Below are 6744 nucleotides of genomic sequence, written 5' to 3'. Positions count from 1 at the left end.
CCGATGAGGTGGAAAAGTTCGTGGCCCCCATTGTCAAAATCATGCCTATGAAAAGGTGTAGGAGGCTGCAGATATATTCCACTGTACCACCCCCCTTAAATTTGATAATGAGATTCATCACCTTGATTTCCTTTCTGTTGTGAACCATTAATCTTTCTCAGACTCAAATATTCTTGAAGAGGTAGCTCATTGGGTTCCTAACCATGGTCACACTAGGGGATGTTGGAAGCAATACTTTAACTCCATTTCCTTGCATTGGTATATAAAGACCCTCTTGGGTAGGGTCCTGAAAGAAAAATAGTAGGAGTGGTACGACATATTCTCTACTTCGAATGACATTAGGAGTGTCCAATGTCATCAACATGTTTTCTTGGAAACACTGAACACCAGGATAATGCATTTAGAGAGCCACCTCCAATGTGATGCAGATACTCCATCTCCTCCAAGTTCTATTTCCAAAGATCCTACTCCAGTGACTTCTTCAGACTCTTGTCTTCCTGTTATGTATGAAAATAACTATTTTTTATTGTAGTTTAGTAGTAGATAGGCTTGTTTTGTAGTAATTGGTTTTATTTTGGATAGTCTATTTCCTCTGAAGATAGTTAAAATATCTGGTTTCCCTTGTGGCAAATTGAAACCACTTATGATGAATTGTGTTTAAACTATTGTTATTTGGCTAATGTACCTTGATATTTTTATATTATGAGGTAATATCCCCCCCCACCCAACTAAAAAAAAAAAAAAAAAAACTATTACTTTATAGTGTTCTAGTATTAAAGGATAAATAACTAATTTAATAGGACATATGCTAAGAAAGAATGGGTTTAATTCAAGTAGATGAAGAATTTTTTATGTTTACCTTTGATATCTTGGTTAATCTTAACGGTTTGTCCATTTGTTGCATTTACTCCATCTTTCCAAGTTTGAAATTTTTGTGTTTATTTTGGTTAAAAATAATGTTAATCTCTTGAATGCTTCTAGTTCTCATTTGATGTTTAATTGAAACTTTTGTTGTCGCATGATTGCTTTCATCACTTTTTTATTCATTCAAGGGTTTTAGTAAAAGTTATAGGCCTTTTTTGAGAAAAAAATCATTTTGTTTATCTTTTTCTCATGTTTATTTGAGAAAGACATGGTATTGGGCTTAATATATGACTTCAATTTTTTAATGAGTGCCCACACTTCCTCGTCAATCTTCCATTCATCCCTTGCTTTGTTTATCTAATCTAGTTGGATAATAGAAATGGCACAAAGAAATGCTTCCACATCCTCATCCTTTCTTGAGAGTGTATCTGCCAAAACATTTTGCTTCCCTTTTTTGTGGATGATTTCAAAGTCATAATCCAAAATATTTGTGACCCATTTTTGTTGCTCTTCTAAAGATAATCTTTGTCCTAAAAAGTATTTAAGACTATCATGATCTATTTTTACCTTGAAGTGTCTTCCCATTAGGTAGGGTTGCCATTTCTTAAGTGCATGTGGTATTGCCAACATTTCTTTCTCATACATAGCTTTGTGTAAATACTTTCCTTTGATTGGATGACTTTCAAAAGAAATGGGTATTTCTTCTTGCATTAAAACAACACCAATTCCATTTCCCAAGGCATCACATTCCACAATAAAGGTTTTTGTGAAGTTTGGTGTAGCTAAGACTGGTGCTTGGCACATTGCCTCTTTAAGATGTTCAAAGGCCTTTGTTGCTTCTGGAGTCCATGAAAATGCATCTTTCTTAAATAATGTTGTTAGAGGTGTTGCTATTCTCCCATAATTCTTAACAAACTTGTGATAATACCCTGTCAACCCGAGAAATCCCTGTAGATGGTTTATGGGTGTGGGGATTTTCCATTCCTTAATGGTTTTAGTTTTGCTAGGGTCTACCTTAACACCTTCATGAGATACAATATGACCTAGATATTCCACCTCTTGTACTCCAAAGAAACATTTGGAGATTTTTGCATATAATTGTTTCTCCTCCAATAGTTTGAGCACCATGTCAACATGTTGGACATGCTCCTTCCAAGACTTGTTGTCGATTAGTATATCATCAAAAAATAATAACACAAATTTTCTAATGAATATTTTGAAAATGGAATTCATTAAATCTTGAAATGTAGAAGGTGCATTAGTAAGGCCAAAAGGCATGACCAAAAATTCATAATGACCCTCATGAGTTCTCTATGTTGTTTTTGGAATGTCTTCAGTCTTCATTCTGATTTGATGATATCTTGAACGAAGATCCAACTTGGTGAAGTAAATTGATCCATGCAATTCATCTAATAATTCATCAATGACAGGAATGCGAAATTTATTTTTAATAGTGAGCTTGTTGAGCTCCCTATAATCTAGACACATGCACCATGATCCATCCTTCTTGTGAACCAATAGGTGGGAGGCATTTGGGAGTCTCAAATACTTTAGAATGATTGTCCAAGACTTTTTTGAGATATGGAGAAATGGATAATTTCGATGTGGGAACCTCTAGTGAACATAATTGTGCAATTATGCTTCGTTTTTCTTTCTTTAGAATCTTTGTCATTCCGTTAGAGTTGATTATATTTCTTGGTTTCCCTGCAATACCCCTTAATTCAACTTCCTTTCCTTCTGAAGAGAATTTCATGAAAATTTCTTGAAAATAAAAAGCTATTGTACCCAAGGGTTGTAGCCATTGGACTCCTAGTACAACATCAACACCACCCATTGGAATGGAAAGCATTGACCTATTCAATACACATTCTCCCATGGATAGCTTGATATTATGGCACTTTCTTGAGCAATTTATGGTTCCTCCACTTGCAACCATCACTTGACACTCTGGTGCTATATATAGGAAGCAATTCAATTCCTTGGCTATCTTACAATGAATAAAATTATGGGTACTTCCCGAATCAATCAACACTATTACCTCTTTCTTCTTGATATGCCCTTCTATCTTGATAGTTTGAGGAGTGGTAATTCCAGCCAATGCATTACAAGATATGGTTGGATTCATTTCTTATTTTTCTAGGGTTTGTTCCTGGTGTATATTGTCTTCTTTTGATGTTTCTTGTTCCTTTTCTTCCTCCTCTTCACAATCTATGTAAAATAATTTCTTCTCAGCACACTTATGACCTTTATTGTATTTGCTATCACAACTATAACAAAGCCCTTTTGCTCTTTTTTCTTCCAATTGTTGTGGTGTCAACCTTGTAGGTTGTGGATGGCTAGGGGCAGCAACACTTCCATCTTTATGATTGTGAGTGGTAGGCTTCCTGTTGCTATAATTTTGCTTTCCATTTTTCTTGCCAACCTGAATGCCTTCTCCAACGAATCTGGTTCCCGAAGGCGAACCTCATGTTGGATGTTATCTTTTAAAGTCCTTATGAATACATCAATCTTATGCTCTTCTGGAATATCTTTTACCCTTATATTCAATTTTTTGAAGTCCTCAATGTGCTCCATCATTGAACCCTTTTGTTTGAGATTTATCAATTGGCTAAAAAAGGTGTTTCTTTTTGTATCCTCATAATGTGTTATCATTTCATCCGTAAAAATAGCCTAGGTGACAATTTGTTTACGAGAGCAAAGTCATCAATACCATACAAACTGATTTGGTTCCAAATATAAAGTTGCAATGCGTACCTTTTGTGTGTTTTTCACATTAAGGAGATCGAAAAATTGCTCCATCTGTAGTATCCATGTTCTGGGATCCTTGCCATAAAAATTATTCATATTGATATTTGGAACATGGTGGTTCTTTGATCCAATGCTAGAGTCTATGAAACCATGATTAACATTTGTTTTGTTCTCATCATGATTTTCCTTTACCACCCTTTCACCATTAGTAAGCATTTCTTGTAGAAACTTTGTCAAATCTGTCTTCAAATCTTCCATGCCTTCCTTTAAATCATCCATATTAGCTTCCACGCCATGCATCTTAGCTTCCACGCTGTCCATCTTAGCTTCCACGCCGTCCATCTTAGCTTCCACATCATTCATCTTCGCTTCTACACCTTTCTTTAAACCATCCATCTTATTTTCTATTACTTTTTGTGCGAGTGAACTTTGTTGCACTTGGTCTTGTAATTTTGATATATCATGTTGCATTTCTTCCTCTTCTTCATGAGTCATGCTAGAGCTTTCAGGTTTCTTACTAGGTGTTTCCATTTTCTTTCTTCGGGGCATCAATTACTGATAATACTGCTTCACTATACCCTTTGAATTCCTTAAAACTAATTTTTCAAACCAAGCTTATGCAAAAATTTAAACAGAACTACACACCATTTTTCACTTTGTAGGATCTCGATATTGAATCTGATGTATCCCTATAATTATGGATCTCCTATGTCTGAAATTTCTTCCTGCAGTAACCCTCTGAGTAATCTTTCTATCCCCGCAAGTCTAATCAAGATTTGATTCTCCAATGAAGCGTTATGCCAAATATCCCATGATGACCTGAGTATAGACTAGTTCAATAGAGCGAATTTGTACGACATGTTGCAGGTCACTGTTTCAATATTAGGTTCTGAAAATGATACCCAATAAACCTACAATCCGTCCTCTTTCTGTAACTTCTTACGAAAATTCAATCTGATGCTCAGAGTGAAATTTATGACGATTTTCCCAAGATGACTTGTTTGGAATGTAATTTGGGGGTCTGCAAAAACCCTAACTTCCTCAGATTATATCTCCTAAAATATAACGAGACAGGATCTGAAATTTGTAGCCAAGGTTTAGACTGATATCTTCTCAAATGGGTTTTTCTTTTAGCTTCTTAAACTTCATAGCGAAAGAGTTATAGTGAAAATTCCACAATGCTCTATTTTAGATGAAATTTTGGAGCTTGCAAAAACCCTAACTTCCTCAGATCATATATCCGCAAATATAGCGAGACAAAATCTAAAATTCAGACCCGAGGTTCAGCACGATTTATTCTCTACTGGGGTTTTTTTTTTTAGCTTCTGAAACATTGCAGAAAAAATGTTATAGCGAAAATTCCACGATGACCTATTTGGAGCAGCGAAACCCTAGAATCCAAAGCTCTGATACCAAATGTTATGAAACCAGCTCAAAAAAAGATAGAAAAGATAGATCAACACATTAGAATTCAACCTCTTCGAGGGGGAAACCTCCTTTACATTACACAAATGAACAATTCTTAGATGATTCAAATGAAAACCTCCTTTCTGTATATAGGAGTCTAAGGGGTCACAATATAACCAAGACAACCTAACAATAATAATATAAAGGCACAAAAATAACAATAGAGGGATTCTATGGGGCACAATAATAACAATATGGGGACAATAGGGACACAACAATAATAATAAGGGATACAACGACAATAGTAATGGGGGAATCACTTGTATTATAGGGACCTAACAGATGGAGGAGGGGAGAGAGATATGGAGAGAAGGGGAAGAGAGAGAGAGGAAGGGATATAGTGACAAAGTTAGAGGGAAGAGAGAGAGAGTGATGTGGGGGGGGGAGGAAGAGACATAGGGAGGTGGGAGAGAATGAAAGAGAGAGGAAGGAAGAGAGAGAGGACACAATAGAGAGAAGGAGAGGGAGAGAGAGTGATGGGGGGGGAAGAGACATAGGGAGGTGGGAGAGAATGAAAAAGAGAGGAAGGAAGAGAGAGAGGACACAATAGAGAGAAGGAGAGGGAGAGAGAGTGGTGGGGGGGGGGCGGAAGAGACATAGGGAGGTGGGAGAGAATGAAAAAGAGAGGAAGGAAGAGAGAGAGGACACAATAGAGAGAATTATAGGGAGAGGGAGAGAAGGGCAAGAGAGAGAGAGAGCAAGAGAGAGGGGGGGAGAGAGAGAGAGGGAGGGAAGAGAGAGGGAGAGAGATAAATATAGAGATGGAGAGAGAGTGTGTATATTAAAGAGAGAGAGAGAGGGGATAAGAAAGAGACTCATAGATACAAATACATATATTATATAGTATTATATAACAAGCCTAGATCCATCTTAACCCCAGATCTATCAAGTCGTAAGAGCAATCAAATCTCTCTAGGTGTAAACCTTTCCTACGGTTTTGCACTAAAAAATAGGTTTTCACCTCAAGAGATTTGATTCCTCTCGGCGCTTGATAGATCTACGGTTAATATGGATCTAGGATGGTTTTAAGAAGAGAGAGATGAGATCTTCTTACTATAAACAAAGAAAAAATGGTCTATGCACTAGGTCACCTATTCATCAGATGAGACCTATTATCATGAAACTAGCATTCCTCAAATGTAGTTATACTTTTGATGCCGATACTAAAAGATAATCACATGTAATTGGTTGAGGATGATAGATTATTTAGTGCACTATCATTCTTGAGGTGCAAAACCACTTGATGATGATTGTTTTCTGACATGTTTTTCCAAGTAATAAATATGCATGGGTTATTGTTTAAATTTATGTGTTGTATTTTCAACTCACTAATTGTATATTTTTAATGAGTTTGTTCTACTACCATTTTTTGTCACGTTGGAAATAAAGTTTCAATGAAAATCATCTAAAAAAATTCATTTTTCATTTTGTGCATTTTTAAGGAATTGTTTGCCAACTGAACGTTATTAGAGTTGTGAACTATAGAATAAAGTGCAACAAATAATACGATAGTTATGAGCGAGAAAGGAGGTGAAAGACCCAAAAAATGGTGAGGAAGCACCAAATATGAAAGTTGTTGGTTTATTTAAAGCCAAAGAATTGGAGAAGTATCTAACTTTTAGAGGAGCAATGTATATGAAACCAAAATAATTTGATGTAAAGATT

The sequence above is a fragment of the Pinus tabuliformis genome, chromosome 1_2 (assembly GCF_031772625.1).
Source record: "Pinus tabuliformis cultivar Carrire ecotype Pingquan chromosome 1_2, CPIR1, whole genome shotgun sequence".
NCBI classification, from domain to species: Eukaryota; Viridiplantae; Streptophyta; class Pinopsida; order Pinales; family Pinaceae; genus Pinus; species Pinus tabuliformis.
The sequence above is the reverse complement of the archived record's forward strand: the minus strand, read 5'-3'. Positions refer to the sequence as shown.